Genomic DNA, 26,321 nt, shown 5'->3' on the forward strand with positions numbered 1-26,321 from the left:
GAGGTACTCATAGTACCCAGAGGTGGTACTGAAAGCCGTCTTCCACTCATCTCCCTCCCGGCTACGCACCAGGTTATAAGCCCTCCTGAGATCTAGTTTGGTGAAGAAGCGCGCCCCGTGCATTGACTCTATCGCTGTGGCTATGAGCGGTAGCGGGTAACTATACCTCACAGTGATCTGATTCAGACCCCGATAGTCAATACACGGGCGCAGACCTCCCTCCTTCTTCACAAAAAAGAAACTCGAGGAGGCGGGTGAAGTGGAGGACCGAATGTACCCCTGATGCAGGGATTCGGAGACGTATGTTTCCATAGCATCCGTCTCCGCCTGTGAGAGGGGATACATGTGCCTCCTGGGAAGTGCAGTGCCTACCAGGAGATCTATCGCACAATCGCCCCGTCGATGAGATGGTAATTGAGTCGCCTTCTTTTTGGAGAAGGCGAGAGCCAAGTCGGTATATTCAGGGGGAATGCGCACAGTGGAGACCTGGTCTGGACTCTCCACCGTAGTGGCACCAACGGAAACCCCTAAACACGTACCTGAGCACTCTCGCGACCACCCTGTGAGAGCCCTCTGTGGCCAAGAAACAGTGGGGTTTTGACAAGTTAACCACGGTAGGCTCAGCACCACGGGAAACGCAGGAGAGTCAATAATAAAGAGACTAATTCTCTCCGTATGACCGCCCTGCGTCACAATGCCCAAAGGAGCGGTGACCTCCCTAATCAACCCTGACCCTAATGGTCGACTATCTAAGGCGTGAACGGGGAAGGGCACATCCACGGGAACAATGGGGATCCCTAAACTATGGGCAAATGATCTATCAATGAAATTCCCAGCCGCTCCTGAATCGACGAGAGCCTTATGCTGGGAATGCGGGGAAAACTCAGGAAAATTAACAAATAAAAACATGTGTGCAACAGAGGGCTCTGGGTGAGAATGGTGCCTTCTCACCTGGGGTGACGCCAGAGCGCCCTGCCTGCTGCCTCGAACCCTAGAGGAACCAACCCGGCACCGACCGGCAGTGTGACCTTTGCGGCTACAGATGGTACACGTGAAAGCCCCTCCTCCAGTCTCCCTGTGCGCACCACAGGCACCGGAGCGGTGGTGCTGGGAAATGGAATCGACAGAGCCCTCTCTGGACGTCCGCGGGTGACCAGCAGGTTATCCAGCCGAATGGACATGTCCACCAGCTGGTCGAAGGTAGGAGTGTGAATCAACGCCGTGTGCTCCTGGACGCACTCCTCGACTCCAATACCATAGGTACCTGCTCCTGCTGACTCCATAATGGGTGTGGTATTCTGTCAGGTATGTGTAAATGGATGTAAGAGAGTCAGGTGCAGGAGAGCAGATATTGGGTAGCCAAGAGAGCCTTTTATTTAGGCAAAATAAAAGCACATGGCAAAATAAACACGAAATAACAATTCGGGTTAACATAACCCAGCGCAACAGACTAACGTGCACATAACATGAAACAGAATAAACAATACCACACAAAGACATGGGGGAAACAGAGGGTTAAATACACAACACATAATGAGGGAAATGAGAACCAGGTGTGTGGGAAAACAAGACAAATGGAAAATGAAAAATGGATCGGCGATGTCTAGAAGACCGGCGACGTCGACCGCCGAGCACCGCCCGAACAAGGAGAGGCATCAACTTCAGCAGAAGTCGTGACAGTAATAGTGAAAGTGTAAACTTGGCAGTAGGAATTCTATACAGTATATCTCTCAGCTTCCCTATCAAATCTAAACATTTCAAACAGAAAACCGAAGAAAATTAACAACAATGACAAATGGTTTGATGAAGAATGCAAAAACCTAAGAAAACATTTTTTGAAACCTATCCAACCAAAAACATAGAGACCCAGAAAACCTGAGTCTACGCCTTCACTATGGTGAATCACTAAAACAATACAGACATACACTACGGAAAAAGAAGGAACAGCACTTCAGAAATCAGCTCAATGTAATTGAAGAATCCGTAGAATCTAACCACTTCTGGGAAAACACTAAACAAACAACAAAACGAATAGTTATCTATCCAAAATGGAGATGTATGGGTAAACCACTTTTTCAATCATTTGGCCCTATAACAAAGAACAAACAACAAAAACATATACATGATCAAATACAAATCTTAGAATCAACTAAAAATATCAGGATAAAGGTAAGTCCCAGATGCAGACCGTGTCGAAGTAACAATGTTTATTACAGCAACAGTGGCAGGTACAGGACGGCAGGCTAGACCAGGTCAGGCAGAGGTCGGTAATCCAGAGGTGGGGCAAAGGTACAGGACGGCAGGCAGGCTCAGGGTCAGGTAGAGTGGTCAGGCGGGCGGGCTCAGTGTCAGTACAGGCAAGTGTCAAAACCAGGAGGATGAGAAAAAAGAGACTAGGGAAAAGCAGGAGCTTAATACAAAAATGCTGGTTGACTTGACAAACAAGACAATCTGGCAACAGACAAACAGAGAACACAGGTATAAATACACAGGGGATAATGGGGAAGATGGGCGACACCTGGAGGGGGGTGGAGACAATCACAAAGACAGGTGAAACAGATCAGGGTGTGACAATTAAAGACTACCAGAACCCACTGGATTCTCCAATTCCATTGAATGAACTACAGGACAAAATACAAACCCTCCAACCCAAAAAGGCCTGTGGTGTTGAATGTATCCTCAATGAAAATATAAAATATACAGACAACAACTTCCAATTGGATATTCTTAAACTCTTTAACATCATCCTCAGCTCTGGCATCTTCCCCAATATTTGGAACCAAGGACTGATCACCCCAATCTACAAAAGTGGAGACAAATTTGACCCCAATAACTACCATGGGATATGCGTCAACAGCAACCTTCAGAAAATCCTCGACATGATCATTAACAGCAAACTCATACATTTCCTCAGTGAAAGCAACGTACTGAGCAAATGTCAAATTGGCGTTTTACCAAATTACTGTACGACAGACCACGTATTCACCCTGCACACCCTAATTGACAAACAAACAAACCAAAACAATGGCAAGGTCTTCTCATGCTTTGTTGATTTCAAAAAGCTTTTGACTCAGTTTGGCATGAGGATCTGCTGTACAAATTGATGGAAAGTGGTGATGGGGGAATGACATACAACATTATAAAATCCATGTCAACAAACAACAAGTGTGCGGTTAAAATTGGCAAAAAAACAAGTTTCTTTCGACATGGCCAGGGGGTGAGACAGGGATGCAGCTTAAGCCCCACCCTCGTCCACATGTACAGTTGAAGTCGGTTAGGACATCTACTTTGTGCATGACACAAGTAATTCTTCTAACAATTGTTTACATACAGATTATTTCACTTATAATTCAATGTATCACAATTCCAGTGGGTCAGAAGTTTACATACATGGCTTTAGAAGCTTCTGATAGGCTAATTGACATCATTTGAGTCAATTGGAGGTGTACCTGTGGATCTATTTCAAGGCCTACCTTCAAACTCAGTGCATCTTTGCTTGACGTCATGGGAAAATAAAAAGAAAACAGCCAAGACCTCAGAAAACAAATTGTAGACCTCCACAAGTCTGGTTCATCCTTGGGAGCAATTTCCAAATGCCTGAAGGTACCACGTTCATTTGTACAAACAAACGTACGTAAGTATAAACACCATGGAACCACGCAGCCGTCATACCGCTCAGGAAGGAGACGCGTTCTGAAGGAGTGCAAATCAATCGCAGAACAACAGCAAAGGACCTTGTGAAGATGCTGGAGGAAACAGGTGCAAAAGTATCTACATCTGTCACGTTCCTGACCTGTTTTCTGTTGTTTTTGTATGTGTTTAGTTGGTCAGGGCGTGAGTTGGGGTGGGTAGTCTATGTTATGTGTTTTCTATGTTGGGTTAAGGTGTTGCCTGATATGGTTCTCAATTAGAGGCAGGTGTTTGACGTTTCCTCTGATTGAGAACCATATTAAGGTAGGCTGTTCTCACTGTTTGTTTGTGGGTGATTGTTCCTGTGTCTGTGTATACCACACGGGACTGTTTCGTTTGTTCGTTCGTTTTAGGTAGTCTGTTCCTGTTCGTGCGTTCTTCGTCTATATGTAAGTTCGTTTGTTCAGGTCTGTTGACTTCGTTTATTGTTTTGTAGTTTGTTCTAGTGTTCATTAGTGTTTTCGTCTTGTTATAATAAATCAGTATGTATTCATCACCCGCTGCGCCTTGGTCCGCTCATTCACCACAAGACGACCGTTACAATATCCACAGTAAAAACGAGTCCTACATCTACATAACCTGAAAGGCCGCTCAGCAAGGAAGAAGCCACTGCTCGAAAACAGCTATAAAAAAGCCAGACTACAGTTCGCAACTGCACATGGGGACAAAGATTGTACTTTTTGGAGAAATGTCCCCTGGTCTGATGAAACAAAAATAGAACTGTTTGGCCATAATAATCAAAATACAAAGCCAACTTACTAAAGTTCCCCTAATACACTGAACTCATTAGGGGAACATATTTTAAATAAATATAGACTAGACCACTTTGAAGGTATGAAAACAAAACCTTTGAAAAACGTTTGACTTTGTTATAAACTATCCAATTAAGTCTGTTGCCATGGCTTAGCCTGTGACCTGAACCCATGGCCTCTCACCTCTGTGTAGAAGACCTTATGCTCCATGACGTTGAGGACCATGGTGAAGAGGCGTGGCTGCAGGGGTGTGCAGAAGGTATAGCCCTCCATCAGGCCGATCTGGGCGTTGGCCGCCTGGTGGCTAGGCAGGTGCTTCTTAAAGACAATCAACACAAGGTTAGGCTGTGGAGAGTGTTTTATTGTATGGCCAGATGGTAATGCTCACTAAGACCTTCATTTCAATATCTGTAGCATGTGCAGAGCAAAGACCATATCTAGCACTGCCTCATTCCATTTCTATGTGCAACAACACCCAGGTACGGCGTCTCAGACCCACCTCTTTGTGTGGCTCCATGATGACGGTGACAATCTTCCCGGTGACCTGGGCCAGCACCTGCAGGGAGTGTATGTCCTGCTTCCTGACCGGCGAGTTGGAGTAGGTGACCTCTCTCACCAGGTCATGGGTGACCATGTGGAAGGACTTGTCCTGAGCAGCCAGCAGCTCCTCTGTCTTCTCCTCATCCTTCAGAGGGGTGGCACAACGCACCAGGAGCTGCTCCAGTGGTCTTTGCCATGGCTACTGCACCGTTAGACACCTGGAGGTAAAAGTTTAATAATAACTTCTTATTTCACTATTGTTTTCACCCCACCGTGATACCCGACAGAAAAGTCCTTAGGGGGCAGGGGCCATCTTGCCATAGAAAATAACATTTCTTAATTTTAATGTTTCAACCCTGTATAATTCAAGTATATGTGTCAACACAAACCAGACAACTAGTGTTACCACAGATAACCGTACCTCTCAAGTGAGGTCCATCATGATGAAGAGCAGAGCCTTGAGGAAGGTGAGATGGTTCTGCAGGACCCAGATGACAGGTAGTCTCTCCATCAGGAACTTAATGGACACCACCCCCCCCCAGCTTGGCACACCAGGCCTGCTCATAGCAGCACACACACAGACGCTCCACGACATAGAAGACAGAGGCAGCTGGCATGCCTGGGGAGGGAGATGAGGAATGAAGGGGGGGAATGAGGAATGAAGGGGGGAGAGGAGGGAGATGAGGAATGAAGGTGGGCGAGGAGGGAAATGAGGAATGAAGGGGGAGAGGAGGGAGATGAGGAATGAAGGGGGGGATTAGGAATGAAGGGGGAGAGGAGGGAGATGAGGAATGAAGGGGGAGAGAAGGGAAATGAGGAATGAAGGGGGAGATGAGGGAGATGAGAAATTAAGGGGGGGAAATTAGGAATGAAGTGGGGAGAGGAGGGAGATGAGGAATGATGGGGGAGAGGAGGGAAACGAGGAATGAAGGGGGATATGAGGAATGAAGAGGGAAGAGGAGGGGGTGAGGAATGAAGAGGGGAGAGGAGGTGGATGAGGAATGAAGGGGGAGAGGAGGGTGATAAGGAATGAATGGGGAGAAGAGGGTTATGAGGAATGAATGGGGAGAGGAGGGAGATGAGGAATGAAGAGGGGAGAGGAGGGGGATGAGGAAGGAAGGGGGATGAGGAATGAAGGGGGAGAGGAAGGGGATGAGGAATGAATGGGGAGAGGGAGATGAGGGAAGAAGGCGGGGGATGATGAATGAAGGGGGAGAGGAGGGGGATGAGGAATGAAGGGGGAGAGGAGGGGGATGAGGAATGAATTGGGGAGAGGGGGAGATGAGGAAGGAAGGGGGAGAGGAGGGAGATGAGGGAAGAGATGGAGCAGAATGAGCTACAGTAACAGAAATAATGTATATTCACAGACAAGAATTAAAGCACTTACAGTAATCGAGAATTCACTTCCTGTTCAAAACATATCAATTGTATAAATCAACACTAGCACACATTATAGTAAGTGATGCCATGCCACTGGTAAACCCCCAAGCCCTCTGTCTCTCACCCTCTCCTCGGACCCCAGGATGATGGAGGCTATTTCAAAGATAACAGCCAGAGCCAACTCTCCTATTTTACACAGCTCATTTTCCTCTTAGGCCACGCAGACGGCTATGGTGTTGATCGAAACCGTTCTCCTCACTGTGGAACATAGCTGTGTTGGGCTGGCTGCCCAGCAGGTAGCACTGCAGCAAGAACGGACCTGGGGGGAGGGGTGGGCACAAAAACCCAACACATATGAGAAGCATACAAAAGGAGGAGAATAGAAAGGGTAGAAGGTGTGAGAGAATGACACAGAAGGAGAGAGGAGACAAAAAGAGATGGAGCATCCAGCCAAATGAGACAGAGGTGGAGAGACGGTCAAGTCCCAAATGCGAGTGAGACAAAAAGACAAGGTAGCAGAGAGAAATATGCCTTCTCTCACCACACTGCTGAGTCACAGTCACTATGGTGTAGTGTCTGACGAGGCTGGCCACGAGGCTGGCCACGAGGCTGGCCACGAGGCTGGCCACGAGGCAAGCCACGAAGGGCAGAACGCTGGGACGTAGGTCCTTAATGACAACAGACATGAAAACCCTGGTCAGTGCCTGTTCAAAAGTCCTGCGTACTGGGCCTTGTCGCGGTGGGAGATTATCACACTGGGGACGCACTTCTCTGTGAAACTGGACACACACACACAACAGCAAAACACACACTCAATTAAACATGCCGCCATAAGACATTCAACAGACACAAGCAAACGACAAAACACTCAAATATGAACATGTTCATCATTAAAACGGTAATGAATCATTTACAGGGTCTGTCACATCAGCTTTGGTTTTATTCTGTGGTAACAGCCATTTTCTGTCCCTGGGTGTTTCATCTGTAGTCTCTGGCAGTGGTTAAAAACCTTAAGGACCGATAGACAGACAGACAGACTTTGTGCCTGACTGGCTGGCCTCGGCCTCCCTGTCCCCCTGTCCTCTCCAAGGCTGTGTTGTTGTTCAGCCCTGCTGAAGGAGACGGGTTGTTGTATTGTTATATAAGGCGGCAGGTAGCCTAGTGGTTAGAATTTTGGTCCAGGAACCAAAAGGTCCCTGGTTCGAAATCCCCAAACCGACAAGGTGAAAATCTGTCAATGTGCCCTTGAACAAGGCACTTAACCCTAACTTGCTCCAGGGGCGCTGTACTACTATGGCTGACCCTGTAAAACAACACACTTCACTGCACTTATCTGGTGCATGTTACAATAAAACATTCTAAATGAGAAGTTTAGCCCTGCTGAAGTGGGCGTGTTGTTTGAGAAGCTGTTTTTTCCATGCTTGAGCTAGTGTTTTATAACGCCAGATGCCAGGGACACACCTGATGGACTGCTCCTTTTCATTATCGCCTATTAAAATACTTTTGCTTTAGGAGAGGTAGAGGCAGAGAGGGGAGAAGACGAGGGGGTGAGGAGGAGGGAGGGAGAGAAGGGAGTAGGGGGGTTAGACGGACAGCCAGATCAATTCCCGTTCATTCACGGCCCCTGCCACTCCAATGGTGCTCCATTCTCACTTCTTGGCATTCGGTGATATCAAGAAAAGCTATCTGACCCTTTTCACTGAAAGTCCCTTTTCACGAAGACCAACAGGTGAGACAACGAGAGAATGGAGGGGGTGAGAGATGAAAGAAAAACATTGAGAGAGGACGTCATGGATCAAAACATCTGACAGATGGGGTGGTGCACGATCCCCACAATCATAACTGACACACTTCATTATCTCAGCGGGAGTGTGTGGGGGGGGGGGGGGGGGGGGGGGGAGTGATAACAGAAAGGGAAAAGTCAATTAGCCCTTGCCCGGAGATCAATGATGGTAATGGGGGAGAGAGAAATATGGAGATTGATTAAGGCATGAAGAGATGAAGACAATACCCGGGGTCATGTGGAGTTGAGCGAAACTGGGGAACATTAAAGAGTGCATGTGCGTGCAAGTAGTTTTACTTGGGGTGAGCCAGGAGCTGTTACAAGGCGTGTTTGTTGTCATCCAAGGAGATCATAGCGACCAGAAACACTTGATGACCTTCCAGGCTTGCCGTCTGTAGTACGGCTCAGTGTTGGCACTCTTCAGACATTCCAGAGCCATCTCTATAGCCTGCAGGGGAAACAGAGAGAGGCGTTTAACCCTAACCCTAACTCAGTGTTGGCACTCTTCAGATGGTGGGTCACATTGAAATTGACTTTATAATTTATAAGTATAAGGTTCTGTATTTATTTTCTTAGTCAACCTTGTGTTCAGTCCTAGTTTTGATTCACCTGCCTGTTTGCCTACCTGTGTATGACCATTGCCTGCCTGTGACCACGATTCCTGCCTTCAGTGAAGGCGAAATAAACACTTTCCGCGCTCTGCGCATGAATCTACACCTTTTTCTCCCTGAGTTTTCACTACAATAAGGTAGACTCAGCGAGATATTGGGCGTGTTTGAGTGGTAAGGCTAAATCAACAGACCATAGACGAACGTCGAGGAGGGAAGTTGGGGCAGGTGCATCTGAAAGTCAGACACTAATGTGGTTTTCTAACAGCAAGGCTCATATCAACGCTCGTATCAATTTCAGTGTTGAAATTGTTTATAAAAGGTTTTCTTTATAAGGTTGAAAAAAACAGGTCTCCAACCCCACATCACAAACTGCAATCATAATATAATATTATGTGTGTACATTGTACAATCAATTAGTTAGAGAGCCTCAAATATCACATTTATTTGTATATATCCATTGTACACATAAATGAGTCAAATTTTTGCGTTTTATCTAACCCTAACCATTTTCCTAACCTTAACCTAATTCTCCTAATCTGCTATGTAAATTCACCTAACCTGCTACGTGAATTTACGCAGCAGGTTAGATGAATTTACATAGCAGATTAGGAGAATTTGAGAATTTCATAACTTGCTATGAAAAATCACTTTAGACATTAGCAGCACCCCATCTAGTCATAACCCATAAATCACAGCAAATTGGTTCCTGTTTCAGTCATGTTTATGGTCATGTTCATGTAGGTCAAACAGAAACACCCTTATGATTGTTTGACAATAGAGCCCACAATGCAGGTGATGGCTCCAGGATGAAGTCCGTGAAGAGCAACTTGCAGTCAACTGCAGTCAAAACTTTGTTACCTTTGATCACCATCGCTTCATACTCGTCGCCAAACCCACTGGCTCCAGGTCATCTACAAGTCTCTGCTAGGTAAAGCCCCACCTTATCTCAGCTCACTGGTCACCATAGCAGCACCCACCCGTAGCAAGCGCTCCAGCAGGCATATCTCACTGGTCACCCCCAAAGCCAATTCCTTCTTTGGCCACCTTTCCTTCCAGTTCTCTGCTACCAATGACTGGAACAAACTGCAAAAATCACTGAAGCTGGAGACCCATATCTCCCTCACTAGCATTAAGCACCAGCTGTCAGAGCAGCTCACAGATCACTGCACCTGTACATAGCCCATCTGTAAACAGCCCATCCAACTACCTCATCCCCATAGTGTATTTATTTATTTATCTTGCTCCTTTGCACCCCAGTATCTCTACTTGCACATTTATCTTCTGCACATCTACCATATCAGTGTCTAATTGCTATATTGTAATTACTTCGCCACCTTGGCCTATTTATTGCCTTACCTCCATTATCTTACCTCATTTGCACTCACTGTATATAGATTTTTCTTTTTTCTACTGTATTATTGATTGTGTGTTTGTTTGTTCCATGTGTAACTCTGTGTTGTTGTATGTGTCGAACTGCTGTGCTTTATCTTGGCCAGGTCGCAGTTGTAAATGAGAACTTGTTCTCAACTAGCCTACCTGGTTAAATAAAACTGAAATAAATAAATAAACATGATTTTTGTAAAGTTCATGCAGTTCACATGTAGGCACAAGTCTGACATTTTTTATCCCCAGAAAACACTTTGAAAGGTGTTGAACAGCAGTGGTCACGGACTTGACAAAAATGGTCAGCTAGGACGCGGCCATTGAGATGAGCACGATGCAAGACATTGCTCTCACACAGTCACACAGAGAATCTTGGCATGTGCACAGGTACGCTTCATGCTGCTACAACATGCACACTATGGGAACACAACAGCAGAGAAGTTTAGCCTTGCGCTCCAACACTCCTGGTTGTTGCGGAAATGGACCCACTACTACCGTTTACTTTGTGCATCTACGTCATCTCGCTGAGTCTACCTTTAAACCTAACCTATGACCTGACCCATCCCCTTATGCATTGCTGCCCCACAGTGGCAAGAAGTGACATCCCCCCCAAAACTAAATGTCTCCTAGCCATAAATGTCTCCTGTCTCGAACACAAAAACTAAATAATACTAAAATATATGATATAAAACCTAAATAAAAACTAGCCAAGTGGATCTGAAAACTAACTGAAACTGAACTTCAAATAAAAACCATTAAAATAATAGAAATAGAGAATATAACTCATAAAAACACAACATTACCTTTGAGCTCAATAATGATCATTTAAAAATAATTGCATAGCATTTTGAAATGTTATACAATCACGAGAAGCACACATGATTGTATAGAGAGAGTGTGAGAGGTTATCTCATTACAGCAATCGGCCCCAGTGAAACAGGCAGGCACAGTGACGGGGCAGACACCTTTATTACAGGGATCATGAGGATAATGCTGTCACGATTGTCATGGGAAGAAGTGGACCAAAGCGCAGGGTGGTACGTGTTCATTCTATTTATTTATTTACTGAACACCGACAACAACAAAACAAAATACGAACGTGACGTTCTGCAGGGCAAAATAACAACCAATGCAAAAATAAGAACCCACAAATGAAAGAGGGAAAAGGGACTGCCTAAGTATGATTCCCAATCAGAGACAACGATAGCTGCCTCTGATTGGGAACCACACTCTGCCAAAAACAAAGAAATAGAAAACATAGAAATAAAGAAACTAGAATGCCCACCCTAGTCATACCCTGGCCTAACCAAAATAGAGAATTAAAAGCCTCTCTATGGCCAGGGCGTGACAAATGCACTTTACTGTTTAACAAATTCATGGTTTTATCAGCAAAAACAATTTGACATTTGATTGAGGTGGCCAAGTAGAATGTGCAGCTCGCACCAGTGCGACCAATAAAAATGTTTTGCTCGCACAGACAAGGGTGGCAATATGTGACAAAATGGTTGCAGTCTGAAACCCTGTACCCTGTGTAGAATAACTAACCTGCTGCACTCAGGCAGTGTGATTAACTTTGAGACCGGCGCTCTGAGTAACCTGTCATGAAGAGAGAACCTCTGCACACGGTGCCGGGCCCAGGGAGAGCAGAGGTCATTTCAACTGGCAGATTATGAGCTGACAAGGCGACGCGGCCAGAGACTTAAAGAGGGAGAAAATTAACTAATTAACACCAGAGAGGAGAGAGGGAGAGAGAGAGAGGGCTGGTCTGTCTGGTGGGAGAGGAGGTAGAAAGGAGGAGAGGAGGAGGAGACTGCATAATTGAATTCCACTAGCCTAGCCCTGTCAGCACATAAAGGCTATGCTGCTACTGGCTGACATGCACTCATCCCATCTCAACAGCTAGATATAAAGACATAAATAAAGAGAGGCTCAAAGAGGCTTTAAATAGACTGAGTGTCTCACTTCAAAAGGAGGAGGAAGGGGAGGGAGAAATAGAGGAGGGAGTGAAGGGGCCGGCGGATGGAGAGATAGGGAGAAGACAGAGCAGGAAAAGAAAGGGATAGAGGGGGAGATAGATCAAAGGAGAGAGAAAAAGATTTAGCGCAACCATCCAAACAAATGTCAGGATAAACTTAGAGAGAGAGATACAGAGAGCTATCTGTGGCATCCATCTTTGGAGCACCAACTCAATTATAGTAATGTGTTTTCACTGGTAGCAGACAGAAATAGAGTCATTAGAGAGTAAATCATGTGGTCGTCATCCACGGTTCTGTAGATTGATTATTCTGGCCTGGAGAGGAGACGAGGAGCTCGTAAGACCTGATGATGGAAGACTGTCTCCTCTCCTCTCACAGAGAGATGCTCAACTCTGACAAGGATTCATTATCCCTCAGAAGAACCATCACCCTTATTCTCTCCACTTCCTGTTCTCTAGCTTTCTCTGCTTTGTGATCACATTGAAATAGACCAGGAGAAAGGGGTGGATATGTGGAATTAATAGACCAGGAGAAAGGGGGGTGTCAAGCCCTGACCGTAGAGAGCTTTTTATGTCTCTATTTTGGTTTGGTCAGGGTGTGATTTGGGTGGGCATTCTATGTTCATTTTCTATGTTTTGTATTTCTTTGTTGTTTGGCGGGTGTGGTTCTCAATCAGAGGCAGCTGTCTATCGTTGTCTCTGATTGAGAACCAAACTTAGGTAGCTTTTTCCCACATGGTTTTTGTGGGTAGTTGTTTTCTGTTTTTGTGTCTGCACCAGACAGAACTGTTTCGTGTTGTTACATTTTGTTATTTTGTCTCAGTGTTCAGTTTTTTAAAATAAATAATCATGAACACTTCCCACGCTGCGCTTTGGTCCACACCTTCTTCATACGACGACCGTTACAGGGTGGATATGTGGAATTAACAGACCAGGAGAAAGGTGTGGATATGTGGAATTAATAGACCAGGAGAAAGAGGTGGATATGTGGAATTAATAGACCAGGAGAAAGAGGTGGATATGTGGAATTAATAGACCAGGAGAAAGCGGTGGATATGTGGAATTAATAGACCAGGAGAAAGGGGTGGATATGTGGAATTAATAGACCAGGTGAAAGAAGTGGATATGTGGAATTAATAGACCAGGAGAAAGAGGTGGATATGTGGAATTAATAGACCAGGAGAAAGAAGTGGATATGTGGAATTAATAGACCAGGAGAAAGAGGTGGATATGTGGAATTAATAGACCAGGAGAAAGGGGTGGATATGTGGAATTAATAGACCAGGAGAAAGGGTGGATACGTGGAATAAATAGACCAGGAGAAAGAGGTGGATATGTGGAATTAATAGACCAGGAGAAAGGGGTGGATATGTGGAATTAATAGACCAGGAGAAAGAGGTGGATATGTGGAATTAATAGACCAGGAGAAAGGGGTGGATATGTGGAATTAATAGACCAGGTGAAAGGGTGGATACGTGAAATAAATAGACCAGGAGAAAGAGGTGGATAAGAGGAATCAAAAGACCAGGAGAAAGGGGTGGATAAATGAAATTACAGTTTTTTACAATCGCTAGGACCCATTTCTCAATACTTAGGTCACTTTTTTGAAACTCTTCACACAGTTCTCCTAACCAACTTTCAGCTTGGCACAGCAGTTAATTTCACATCCAAAATGCACTAAAACTACCAAAACACTTCATACATGTCTCAACTCAACACATTTTTCCATAACACTAGCAAAGGTTGTCACCCAACAAGTACACTTTGTCACTCATAAAACAATGACCTAAAAAACACTAACAGCAGGCAGCATTACACAATGTTTTCTTTTATCAAATTTCTTTACAAAACCAGAATGACACCTCTCTACTGTTTAGAATTCACTGCAGTATAGGTTACAGGAATGAATCAGACATGATACAATATGCTTCAATATGTTTTTTGGCATTGAGTGATTCCAAAATACAAGAATTTGTATATACACCATCTACCGATACAGATACAGTAGCAATGCTAGTCAACCCTGTCTTCTGCATTTGGTGACAGGTTCTCATCCACATCACATCTTATGTCATCTTGGGCAATACACCTAGGAAAGAACCTTTTGGCATGCCTGGTCCATCCCTGGCAATTTTCTGCAGATATGTCCAGGCATCCAGCATTCATTGCATCCAGGAGGGACATTTGATCATGTGGATGGTGGTCATAAACCTTCCACCTCCAGGAGGAAAAGTGACACCATCCTGGGAGGGGCTGCATACCGCTCTGTGACTGCACGGGAGTGGTGAAATGCCACATTGTCCCATATAATTACAAACGTTAGCCGATTTCGCCTCACTGCAACCCTTTCCTCACCTGCTACAACCCTTCAATAGAGGTCATCCAGGAATGAAATGAGACGCTCGGTGTTGTATGGCCCAATTAGCGGTTTGTGTAACAGCAATCCATCAGAGGATATTGCTGCACACATTGTGATGCTGGCACCCCTCTGGCCCGGGACATCCACTGTGGGTCTTTTCCTAATCACATTCCTTCCTTGCCGCCGTGTTTTGGCCAAGTTGAAACCAGCCTCATCCACAAAGATGAATCTCCATGACTCTCTAAAATAAATCCATAAGGCAACATAAGAGTTTGGCTATTATGGTAGTTTACATTATACCTGAAAACATGCCGTTGTGTGCCTCTGCCCTGTTTGATTCTGTTCCAAACCATTTCTGTATTTTATAGTCATCTTACCTGGACATATTGGTTCCTGAGTTGCTTGACTCGGTCAGAGTTCCTCTCAAAGGGGACAGTGTACAACTGCTTCATCCTGACTTGATGTTGTTTCAGTTGTTATGCTCACATTGTGAATATTTCAAAATGTGATATTGCCTGCCAACACTCTGTCCCGAATCTCTGTGAGTTTTATGCCATTGTTTCTGATGACCATATCAACGATTGCAGTTTCCTGCACAGCAGTGAAAATCCTACCTCTCCTGCCTGTGGGGGGTAACCGTTGGGTCCTAAGCAGAAATACAAAAACAATTACACACAAGTGGGTTTGGAGGCTTTGCTCAATTTACTTCTGTAATGTGCAGTTCAGTCAGATGCCCTTGCAGAATGCATATCTTACCTGTTGTTTTGCCGGAAATTTCTCAGAATAAATGTCACTGTTGAGCGTTGCAGATTTGGCTGCACTCTCAGACCAGCCTCTCTCATTGATAGATCATGATTTATTACATGATCAATTATAGTATCCCTAATCTCATCTGAGACTACAGCTCTTGATCTTCCTCTCAGTCTTCTTCCACCACGCATACGTACTCCTCTCCCTCTCCCTCTCCCAGCCACTCTTCTTCCTCGGTCAGCCACTTCTCTATCTCTGGCTGGTTCCATGTTTACATTACACTACAGCATTATTCCTAAGATGTCCCCTTTTGTATAGATGGTAATGAAATTGAAAGACGGACACCTGGGTAGGTGTTCAGCTACCATGGGAATCAGCTGTGGTTGGTCTAATTGTTTTGATAGTATTTTATTTTTTAGATGTGGAATATATTTCAATACGGTATTACTGTAGAAATGTAGCAAATTGCTGTCTTATTCAATTGTGTGTTAAACAGTTTTGAAAAGAGTATGTAAACATGTGCAAATTGGCCTGTAGGTACATAGCGTTTTGGTGGTGGTTGTGTCATAGCGAGAAAATAATTCATGAAATTTGAAAGATGTAGTCATTGAATGCATTTTGTGCCAAAGCAATGGAAAATGATCCACAGTTTAGCCCACATAGACTGCTTGTCACGATCGTCTTTAGGTGAAAGAGAGGACCAAGGTGCAGCGTGATATAGATACATCTTCTTTTATTTGAGAAGATGAAACGAACACGAAATTAATACAAACTAAACAAAACAACAAACGACCGTGAAGCTAACAAACGAAAGTGCAGACATAAGTGTCACGTTCCTGACCGGTTTTCTGTTATTTTGTATATGTTTGACGGTCAGGGCGTGAGTTTGGGTGGGTAGTCTATGTTATGTGTTTCTATGTTTGTTAAAGGGTGACCTGATATGGTTCTCAATTAGAGGCAGGTGGTTTTCATTTCCTCTGATTGAGAGCCATATTAAGGTAGGTGTTTTCACATTGATTGTTGTGGGTGGTTGTCTCCTGTGTCTGTGTCTATGTTGCGCCACACGGGACTGTCTCGGTTTGTTTGTACGTTCGTTCTTTTGTGTAGTCATTTTCCTGTTCGTGAGTTCTTCGTTACATGTAAGTTCGCATGTCCAGGTCTGTCTACGTCGTTTGTTATTTTGTTAGTTATTCAAGTATAGTTCGTTTTTGTCTTGTTTAAATAAATTCATTATGTCCTATTCCAACGCTGCATTTTGGTCGAATCCTTGCTCCTCCTCTTCGGATGAAGAGGAGGAGGAAATCCGTTACAATAAGCTACTAACGTCAAACATAGACAATTACCCACAACCTACCTAATGCCTATGGCTGCCTTAAATATGGCTCCCAATCAGAGACAACGATAGACAGCTGTCTCTGATTGAGAACCAATCCAGGCAACCATAGACTTACATAAACACCTACACTGAACACAACCCCATGAACTCTACAAAACCCCCTATACAATACAAACACCCTAGACTAGACAAAAACACGCAAACATCCCCCATGTCACACCCTGACCTAACTAAAATAATAAAGAAAACAAAGATAACTAAGGCCAGGGCGTGACACTGCTGTTGTGCTAGACCAGGAGAAAGACCAGGAGAAAGACCAGGAGAAAGGGGTGGCTATGTGGAAATAATTGAGAGTTGTTTTTAAGTGGTCTCTTTGAGAACATAGTACAATATCCTTCTATTGAGACGTAATGCCCAACACACCAAAGTCGAATGCCTTATCAACAACTGTTATGATCCAAATTGGCTACCATACCAATCCCCCATTCAGAGACGTAATGGCTGACCAGTGGCATAACTTCTCCATGGATAGTTGTATAGAGGCCTTGCAGTCAGTGAACTCAGCCTTGATGCTGGGTCCCTGGACCTCCGTCACAACGTTGCAGAGGTCCAGTTCATTCCTAACATGCAGCTTCAGACCACGGAGACTCAGATCTACATTAAGCTGGTGAAATACGCCATGCAGGCCTTGTGTCTGATGGTGCCTGTGAGGCTGTCTGACGAAGCCTGTGTCTGACGGTGCCTGTGTCTGACGGTGCCTGTGTCTGGCGGTGCCTGTGTCTGACAGTGCCTGTGAGGCTGTGTCTGACGGTGCCTGTGTCTGACGGTGCCTGTGTCTGACGGTGCCTGTGTCTGGCGGTGCCTGTGTCTGATGGTGCCTGTGTCTGACAGTGCCTGTGAGGCTGTGTCTGACGGTGCCTGTGTCTGACGGTGCCTGTGTCTGACGGTGCCTGTGTCTGACGATGCCTGTGTCTGACGGTGCCTGTGTCTGACGGTGCCTGTGTCTGACGGTGCCTGTGTCTGGCGGTGCCTGTGTCTGACGGTGCCTGTGAGGCTGTGTCTGACAGTGCCTGTGTCTGACGGTGCCGGTGTCTGACGGTGCCTGTGTCTGACGGTGCCTGTGTCTGATGGTGCCTGTGAGGCTGTGTCTGACGGTGCCTGTGTCTGATGGTGCCTGTGAGGCTGTGTCTGACGGTGCCTGTGTCTGATGGTGCCTGTGAGGCTGTGTCTGACGGTGCCTGTGTCTGATGGTGCCTGTGAGGCTGTGTCTGACGGTGCCTGTGTCTGACGGTGCCTGTGTCTGACGGTGCCTGTGTCTGACGGTGCCTGTGAGGCTGTGTCTGACGGTGCCTGTGTCTGACGGTGCCTGTGTCTGACGGTGCCTGTGAGGCTGTGTCTGACGGTGCCTGTGTCTTACGGCACCGTCAGACGCAGGCACCGTCAGACACAGCCTCACAGGCACCGTCAGACACAGCCTCACAGGCACCGTCAGACACAGGAGAGGGGTGGCTGGGAGGGCAGGGACCCCGGTAGGCGCGCCCTGGGGTTCGTCCACACCCATCTCTGACTGGGGCTTGCACTTCTTGAAGATGGTGGCGAGCTGGTAGCGAGTGATGGTGTGGAACTTCAGCACCAACACCTCGAGGAAGAAAATGTACAGATTGAAGATTTATTGAAGTCAATATCTTGATAATCATGAAAGGAACAGAATCTTCTTACATGGGGAACCTAGAGGTAGTAGAGAGGCCAAAGGTCGATTTGTGATTGGGCACAACATTGCCCAACATTGCCCATTATGATGTCCCTTCCCATCTGTCATTACTTATTCAGTCACAGTCTCCTTATCAGTATGTCCCGTCCGTTGTCGTTCTCCTGTTCACTCTTGGAGCAGATGCAATCGACCAGGTTAAACAGCAGTTTTCAGGACATGGTCTGGATGCTACTGGGGAGAGACTCGTCATCTATGTTCTTGGCAAACAGCTAGACACAGGTCTGTGAGGGGCAGGTTCTGACACACGTGGTCTGCCAGGGGTCTGTTGGGGGAGAGAAGGGGAAAGTTTAGGTCAATAAGGGAGTGAGGAGGAGAGCTCACCCCTATCAAACAGAAGGTTACATTTTACATGACATTATCTGGAGGGGGGAGAAGGAAAAAGGTCATATCACTAGCACCCATGTAGACCAGAGGTCTGGAGGGATGGGGGATAAAGAGGGGAAGGGACAGGTTAAAGGTTATAGGAGTTCACAACTATCAAATGAAACATCTTTACATTTTACCTAACATCTCAGTCATTTAGCAGACACTAAATGCTCTTATCAGGAGTGTCTTACAATCAGTGCATGAAGGTGCCTGAGCTTTTTAAGAGCCCTTTTTCATTTATTATACTCCACCATCAGCCTAGAAACTGTGATTGATTTGCTCTTTTAGATTCCAGTTGAGTGAATATAAGTCACTTTTTACTGAATAGGTAAGGTGGAGGCTGCAAAATGATTCTGAAAGCTCCAGGGTTCTAAAGGAATAAAGGCTGTCTGCTTGTTCAACGATCATCAACCAACTTGACAGAACTTAAAGAATTTAAAAAATAATGTGCTAATATTGTACTATCCAGGTGTGCACAGCTCTTAGAGACTTACCCAGAAAGACTCACAGCTGTAATCACTGCCAAAGGTGACTCTAACATGTATTGACTCAGGGGTGTGAATACTTATGTAAATTAGATATTTCTGTATTTCATTTTCAATACATTTGCAAACATTTTCCAAAACCTGTTTTCACGTTGTCATTATGGGGTAGTGTGTAAATGGGTTATAGAAAAAAATATGTCATCCATTCTGTATTCAGGCTGTAACACAACAACATGTGGAATAAGTCAAGGGGTATGAATACTTTCTGAAGGCGCTGTACATGTTCGTGAGAGTATGACCTTTCCATAGAGGGGTCATAATAGTTTCCAGGTTTGCATTTTTCCCAGTTGGTTCAGGCGCCGCACACACAGACATGGGCATTCAGGTCGGCCCTTCAGAAAGTTGATGCAAATACAAATCAGTGACGCATTCCGTTAATGTCTTATAATAAACTTGGGAAAATAATACATTTTCAATACATTTAGTTTATTCCTAGCTAAGGTCAATACATTTTTATATTGTGGGATTCTGTTTTAATTACTGGATTTAATCAAATCAAAGTTTATTGGTCGCTTACACAGTTTGGCAGATGTTATAGCATGTTACTAGCTCTTAACAATGCTCATGTTACTAGCTCTTAACAATGCTCATGTTACTAGCTCTTAACAATGCTCATGTTACTACCTCTTATAGCCTTTTATAGTTCTTATAGCCTTTAGCCGTACCCTTATCCTACTCCTCCTCTGTTCCTCTGGTGATGTAGAGGTTAATCCAGGCCCTGCAGTGCCTAGCTCCACTCCTTTTCCCCAGGTGCTCTCATTTGTTGACTTCTGTAACCGTAAAAGCCTTGGTTTCATGCATGTTAACATTAGAAGCCTTCTCACTAAGTTTGTTTTATTCACTGCTTTAGCACACTCTGCCAACCCGGATGTCCTTTTTCGTGTCTGAATCCTGGCTTAGGAAGACCACCAAAAACCCTGAAATTTCCATACCTAACTATAAAATATTCCAACAAGATAGAACTTCCAAAGGGGGCGGAGTTGCAATCTACTACAGAGATAGCCTGCAGAGTTCTGTCTTACTATCCAGGTCTGTACCCAAACAATTCACGCTTCTACTTTTAAAAATCTACCTTTCCAGAAACAAGTCTCTCACCATTGCCGCTTGCTATAGACCACCCTCTGCCCCCAGCTGTGCCCTGGACACCATATGTGAATTGATTGCCCCCCACCTATCTTCAGAGCTCGTGCTGCTAGGCGACCTAAACTAGGACATGCTTAACACCCCAGCCATCCTACAATCTAAGCTCGATGTCCTCAATCTCACACAAATTATCAATGAACCTTCCAGGTACAACCCCAAATCCATAAACACGGGCACCCTCATAGATATCATCCTAACCAACTTGCCCTCCAAATACACCTCTGCTGTCTTCAACCAAGATCTCAGCGATCACTGCCTCACTGCCTGCGTCCGTAATGGGTCTGCGATCAAACGACCACCCCTCATCACTGTCAAACGCTCCCTAAAACAATTCAGCGAGCAGGCCTTTCTAATTGACCTGGCCCGGGTATCCTGGAAGGATATTGACCTCATCCTGTCAGTAGAGGATGCCTGGTTATTCTTTAAATTGCCTTCCTCACCATCTTAAATAACATGCCCCACTCAAAAAATGTACAACCAGGAACAGATATAAACCTTGGTTCACTCCAGACCTGACTGCCCTTGACCAGCACAAAAACATCCTGTGGCATACTGCATTAGCATCGAATAGCCCCCGTGATATGCAACTTTTCAGGGAAGTTAGGAACCAATATACACAGTCAATTAGGAAAGCTAAGGCTAGCTTTTTCAAACAGAAATTTGCATCCTGTAGCACAAACTCAAAAAAGTTCTGGGACACTGTAAAGTCCATGGAGAATAAGAGCACCTACTCCCAGCTGCCCACTGCTCTGAGGCTAGGAAACAATGTCACCACCGATAAATCCACGATAATTGAAAATTTCAATAAGCATTTTTCTATGGCTGGCCATGCTTTCCACCTGGCTACCCCTACCCCGGTCAACAGCCCTGCACTCCCCACAGCAACTCGCCCAAGCCACCCCCATTTCCCCTTCACCCAAATCCAGATAGCTGATGTTCTGAAAGAGCTGCAAAATCGGGACCACTACAAATCAGCTGGGCTAGACAATCTGGACCCTCTCTTTCCAAAATGATTTGCCGAAATTGTTGCAACCCCTATTACTTGCCTGTTCAACCTCTCTTTTGTATCGTCTGAGATTCCCAAAGATTGGAAAGCTGCCGCGGTCATCCCCCTATTCAAAGGGGGAGACACTCTAGACCCAAACTACTACAGACCTATATCATCCTACCCTGCCTTTCTAAGGTCTTCGAAAGCCAAGTTAATAAACAGATTACCGACCATTTCGAATCCCACCGTACCTTCTCCGCTATGCAATCTGGTTTCAGAGCTGGTCATGGGTGCACCTCAGCCACGCTCAAGGTCCTAAACGATATCATAACCGCCATCGATAAGAGACAATACTGTTCAGCCGTGTTCATCAACCTGGCCAAGTTACTAGCTCTTAACAATGCTTATGTTACTAGCTCTTAACAATGCTTATGTTACTAGCTCTTAACATTGACTTCAATAAATCTTCAATCTCTACATTTTCTTCCTCGAGGTGTTGGTGCTGAAGTTCCACACCATCACTCGCTACCAGCTCGCCACCATCTTCAAGAAGTGCAAGAGAAACAGACACCTCACAAGTCCTCAACTGACAGCTTCTTTAAATAGTACCCACAAAACACCAATCTCAACATCAACAGTGAAGAGGCGACTTCGGGATGCTACCATGGACATATAATGCTACCATGGACATATAACCACATTGATTTATGAATAGCAAAGTGATTTGGACATCGACTTTATTCAGTCAGTTTGACAGCTTTTATAAACTAGTCAACACTTGCTGTTCAGTTGTCAATCAAAGCACAGTAAACACTTAATAGCCTACCTGCACCACGACTGCGTGGCTGGCTATGTAAAACACATGTAAAGAAATTTGACTGCAACCAACCACAGTGCACACAAATTGTACCTGGAGGCAGGACGAACAGAGACAGACAGAGAGAACAAGAGCGAGCAAGGGAGAGCGAGCAAGGGAGAGAGAGCAAGGGAGAGAGAGCAAAGGAGAGAGCGCAAGGGAGAGAGCATATGAATGTTCATGCACCTGAAAGACACTAATATGGCTGCCACCAATAGAGATGCCAAGTCTGATAGCTGTGGCTTGTTTCACATGGAGACTAATGAAAGATGAAGGCTGCTGTTTTGATGAGAGGGGCAGGTCGGCAGCATGGGGAGGAGGAGGAGGAGAGGAGGGGCAGGTCGGCAGCACAGGGAGGAGGAGGGGGAGAGGAGGGGCAGGTTGGCAGCACAGGGAGGTGGAGGAGAGGAGGTGTAGGAGGGAGGAGAGGGTTAAGGTGAGGAGGTATAGGAGGGAAGAGGGGAGGGGGTTTAGGGCTACCTGTTAGGTGGTCTAACCTCAGTGTCTCCCGGGCCGTGTAGCCAGTAAGTCCATGCAAGTGATGAACTCTGCAACACAGAATAAAAATCTAGTGTCGGAATTCACCTGAGTGTGAGTCTGCATCCGTATGTGAATGCCTGTGTGTGTGTTTGCGTCCGTCAGTGTGTCCTTCGGTTAGTGTCAATACGTACGGCTGCGCAGGTCTTTGGTGAGGATGTGTTTGGCAGCGATGAGCAGCGATGAGCAGCTCCTTGTGGAGGTGGGCCGTCTCAGAGGGACAGCTGGTCAGCAGCTGCTGCATGCCCTTCACCATCTGCTGAGAGTATTTCCCTACCAGGTCCTGGTCAGAAACACACAGAGAGAGAGAGAGAGAGAGAGAGACAGAGACACAGAGAGACACACGCATTGCAATACAGTTAAGAAAATATGATTTAATTTACATGGAATTAATTATTCTGTGTGCCAGGTAAATGCAATACAAGACAGAAAACTGAATGAGGAATTGAACCCAGACATAAAAAGCACAACATGGATATATGTACCTTGTAGATGCAGATGATGCAGGCCAGGAAGAACAGGGTCTTGATCCGAGCAGGGGTAAAGTCAGCATGCAGCTCTCTGTTATACAGCTTGCGTTGCCTGAAAGTTACGTTAGGGTTTAGAATAACTCTTTATAGACGAAGCAAACTATTTTACTGTACAAGTCAAAATTATTTATGCTTCAATACCATTTCATATTCTTTGTGGTTGTTTAGCAAAAAGAGTGAGTACGATTGTCTGCAGGAGGGAATTAACACACACATACGCACACAGGTGTCTTACCTGGCCAGAGGAGAAACCTGCAGCATCATAGTGTTCATGATAAGGGGGACAATCTCAGACACCACGTTATGGATGTTCAGTTTGTTCATCTGGTACATGAGCACCACTATGATGGGCAGCTCAGTCAGCACCTTGATGGACAGGGACCCCGGGGGATGATGGTGTGCTGGAGGAACAGACAGACACAGACAGATGATCAGGAAAAGACAAGGGCAATGCCAGCCTAAATTCAGGAAGGGTCCAACCGTTCCGAACATTCAGATAGAAATATACTGTATGGACTAGACATGATTCTACAACATCCATGATTCAATGATGAATCACATCAACTCTCTGCCTTAGGGACCACACACCGGTGGGTGTCTGACTGACAATATTTTCACGCGATTCTACATGTAGAATAATTTTGCAAATTACGGCTGGCACGCTGAACAGAGGTTCTAAGTACTCTCGGCTGGCAAACGCTACCGGTGTGTCCATGTCTTTTCTACCTGGAAAACTAGCCGTGGTCTGAGATGCTTCGCCAGTGCCACGGTGCTTCTACACCACCAAGTGGTAATAAGAGGAGTTCCAGAAAGATTATAGAAGTATCCAGGACAGGTCTACTCACCGTGCGTGTTTCACTGTCCTCCCTGTGTGGTCTTCATCAACACTGAGGTGATCATGCTCACCATCTCAGGAGAAGGCACTATGTTCTCAGCTATCACCTGGGGGTTCTCAAAGTACCGAGCCTGGAGGAGGAGAGAGAGAGAGATCAGAAAGAGAGAGAAAAGAGACAGGAGGGGCAAACGAGAGCGAGGGGAGTGAGAATGTGTTAGAAAGCAGGATGGGAAAGGTGGCAAAATAGAGGCATGAGAACATGATTCAGAGACCCAAAGATTTCCCAGCTCCCACACAGAGAGTTCTCACCTCTTGAGAGATCTGTGGACGGAACTGCTTGTGCAGTTCAATGATGATACGCAAGCATATCAGAACGTTCTCTTCGCCCGCAATCTGAAAACAAACAATGTGCGATGCAAAGAAAACTCTGAGTTCAGGTTAGGGACAGATAATTACTTAGGTGTTCATCAGTCGGGATCCGGTGGATGATCTCCAGCACCAGCTTCCTCAGTTGCTGTTTTAAAGTAATACAAGGTGGCTCGGACTCTTGTGTATTCAATGTGTGCATGTTTAAATTGCATCTGTGCCTATTCAAATAAACTATTGAAATTATAACATTTCCTCCTACCTGTGTTGGTTTCTCCTGCAGAAACTGCACCTCTCTGTCCTGGAGGAAGGTAAGGAAGCGAGGGATGATGTGTTCCAGGAAGGTGGAGTACTGTAGTGATGATGTCACATTCTGAAAGAGAAGAAGAAGATGTCAACACTAACATTAGGCCAGTTGTAATTACAGAGAGAGGGGATACCTGAACGGTGTTGAGACGTGCAGTTGTAGTATAAACCCAGACATATAATGGGGATACTCGCTCTAGTCATTATATTTCTATGGTATAACTCACCTCAAAGTTCACTCTAGTAATTCTATTTCTATGGTATAAACTCTCTTAGCAGACAGGGATGCTCAGATCTGATCAATTTTACTTTCAGCGCCCAGATTGTTTAAGGTACATTTATTAGACACACTCGCACTCACTCAGTCACTCACTCAGTCACTCACTCAGTCACTCACTCAGTCACTCACTCTCACAAACACACTGTACTTTATTCTGGACTAAAGCATATCGCTCTCATCACTACACCCTTGTTGAAGATATGACACCTAAACCACATTTTCCATTGATTACTGAATAACTATGTCTACAACTCATCCAATAGCAGGTGGAGTATACATCAAATAAAGCAAATTATTATATTTATCAGCACAGGAGAATTTTCAGACTCATGCTGACGCTCATAATAAGGCATTTGTCAATTATAATAGTTTCTCATTCACTTGTAGTTGTTGTTGTTGTCCCTGAGGCCTGCCACGAACTGCAGGTAATTTTTCATGAGCGTGGACTGGTCCACCACCGCCGGGCTAGAGGTTGGCACGAAGGCCATGGTCCCCGCCGGGAGAGACAGGGTTGCGATGAGACAGGGCAGACACGAGCCTGTGCCGATCTCACAGAAAATTAATGTGCGCTGCGTGTGAGAATATGGAAGAAATCAGTGACAACACGATATTTGATTTGCATGAGTAACTAACATAGAAAGCAAGTCTCAACTGAACTTGTCAACAATTCTGACAGGCAAAATATGACAGCGTAGTTTTTGTATACAAATACAATTACGAATGTCTTCTCCTTATGCTAGCGGTTCCTAAACTAGGGGTCACGATCCGATATGAAAATAATATGCCATCTCATTCCAAAATCATGGGCATTATTATGGAGTTTACTGCAAAAATTGTCAGAAACCGTCTCAAGGAAGCTCATCTGCGTGTTCAGTGGGCTCCTCACGGGAGCATTTTGTTTATGTCAAAGTTGTGAACAGAGTGCCCCATGGTGGCGGTGGGGTTATGGTATGGGCAGGCATGAACTATAGACAACAAACACCATTGCATTTTATCATGGCAATTTGAATGCACACAGATACTATGATGAGATCCTGAGGCCCATTGTCGTGCCATTCATCCGCCACCATCACCTCATGTGTCACGGATCCCTCTGGAACTTTCATTGCGCACACCTGGCCCCTATTTCCACTGATTGTATTTGTATATATTTGTTCACCATGGTGCTGTCCATTATTGTTACTGTGTCCGTTGGTGCCTGTAAGTACCTGTGCTATGTGTTTTGTGCTTTCGTGCCCT

At 45.3% G+C, this 26,321-nt stretch overlaps 1 pseudogene; it reads right to left on the reverse strand.

The window, feature by feature from the left end:
* LOC120046012 overlaps positions 1–25,570 on the reverse strand; it is a 107,771-nt pseudogene extending 82,201 nt beyond the window's left edge.
* Positions 25,571–26,321: the final 751 nt, after the last annotated feature.

The sequence above is a fragment of the Salvelinus namaycush genome, chromosome 4 (assembly GCF_016432855.1).
Source record: "Salvelinus namaycush isolate Seneca chromosome 4, SaNama_1.0, whole genome shotgun sequence".
Lineage (NCBI taxonomy): Eukaryota > Metazoa > Chordata > Actinopteri > Salmoniformes > Salmonidae > Salvelinus > Salvelinus namaycush.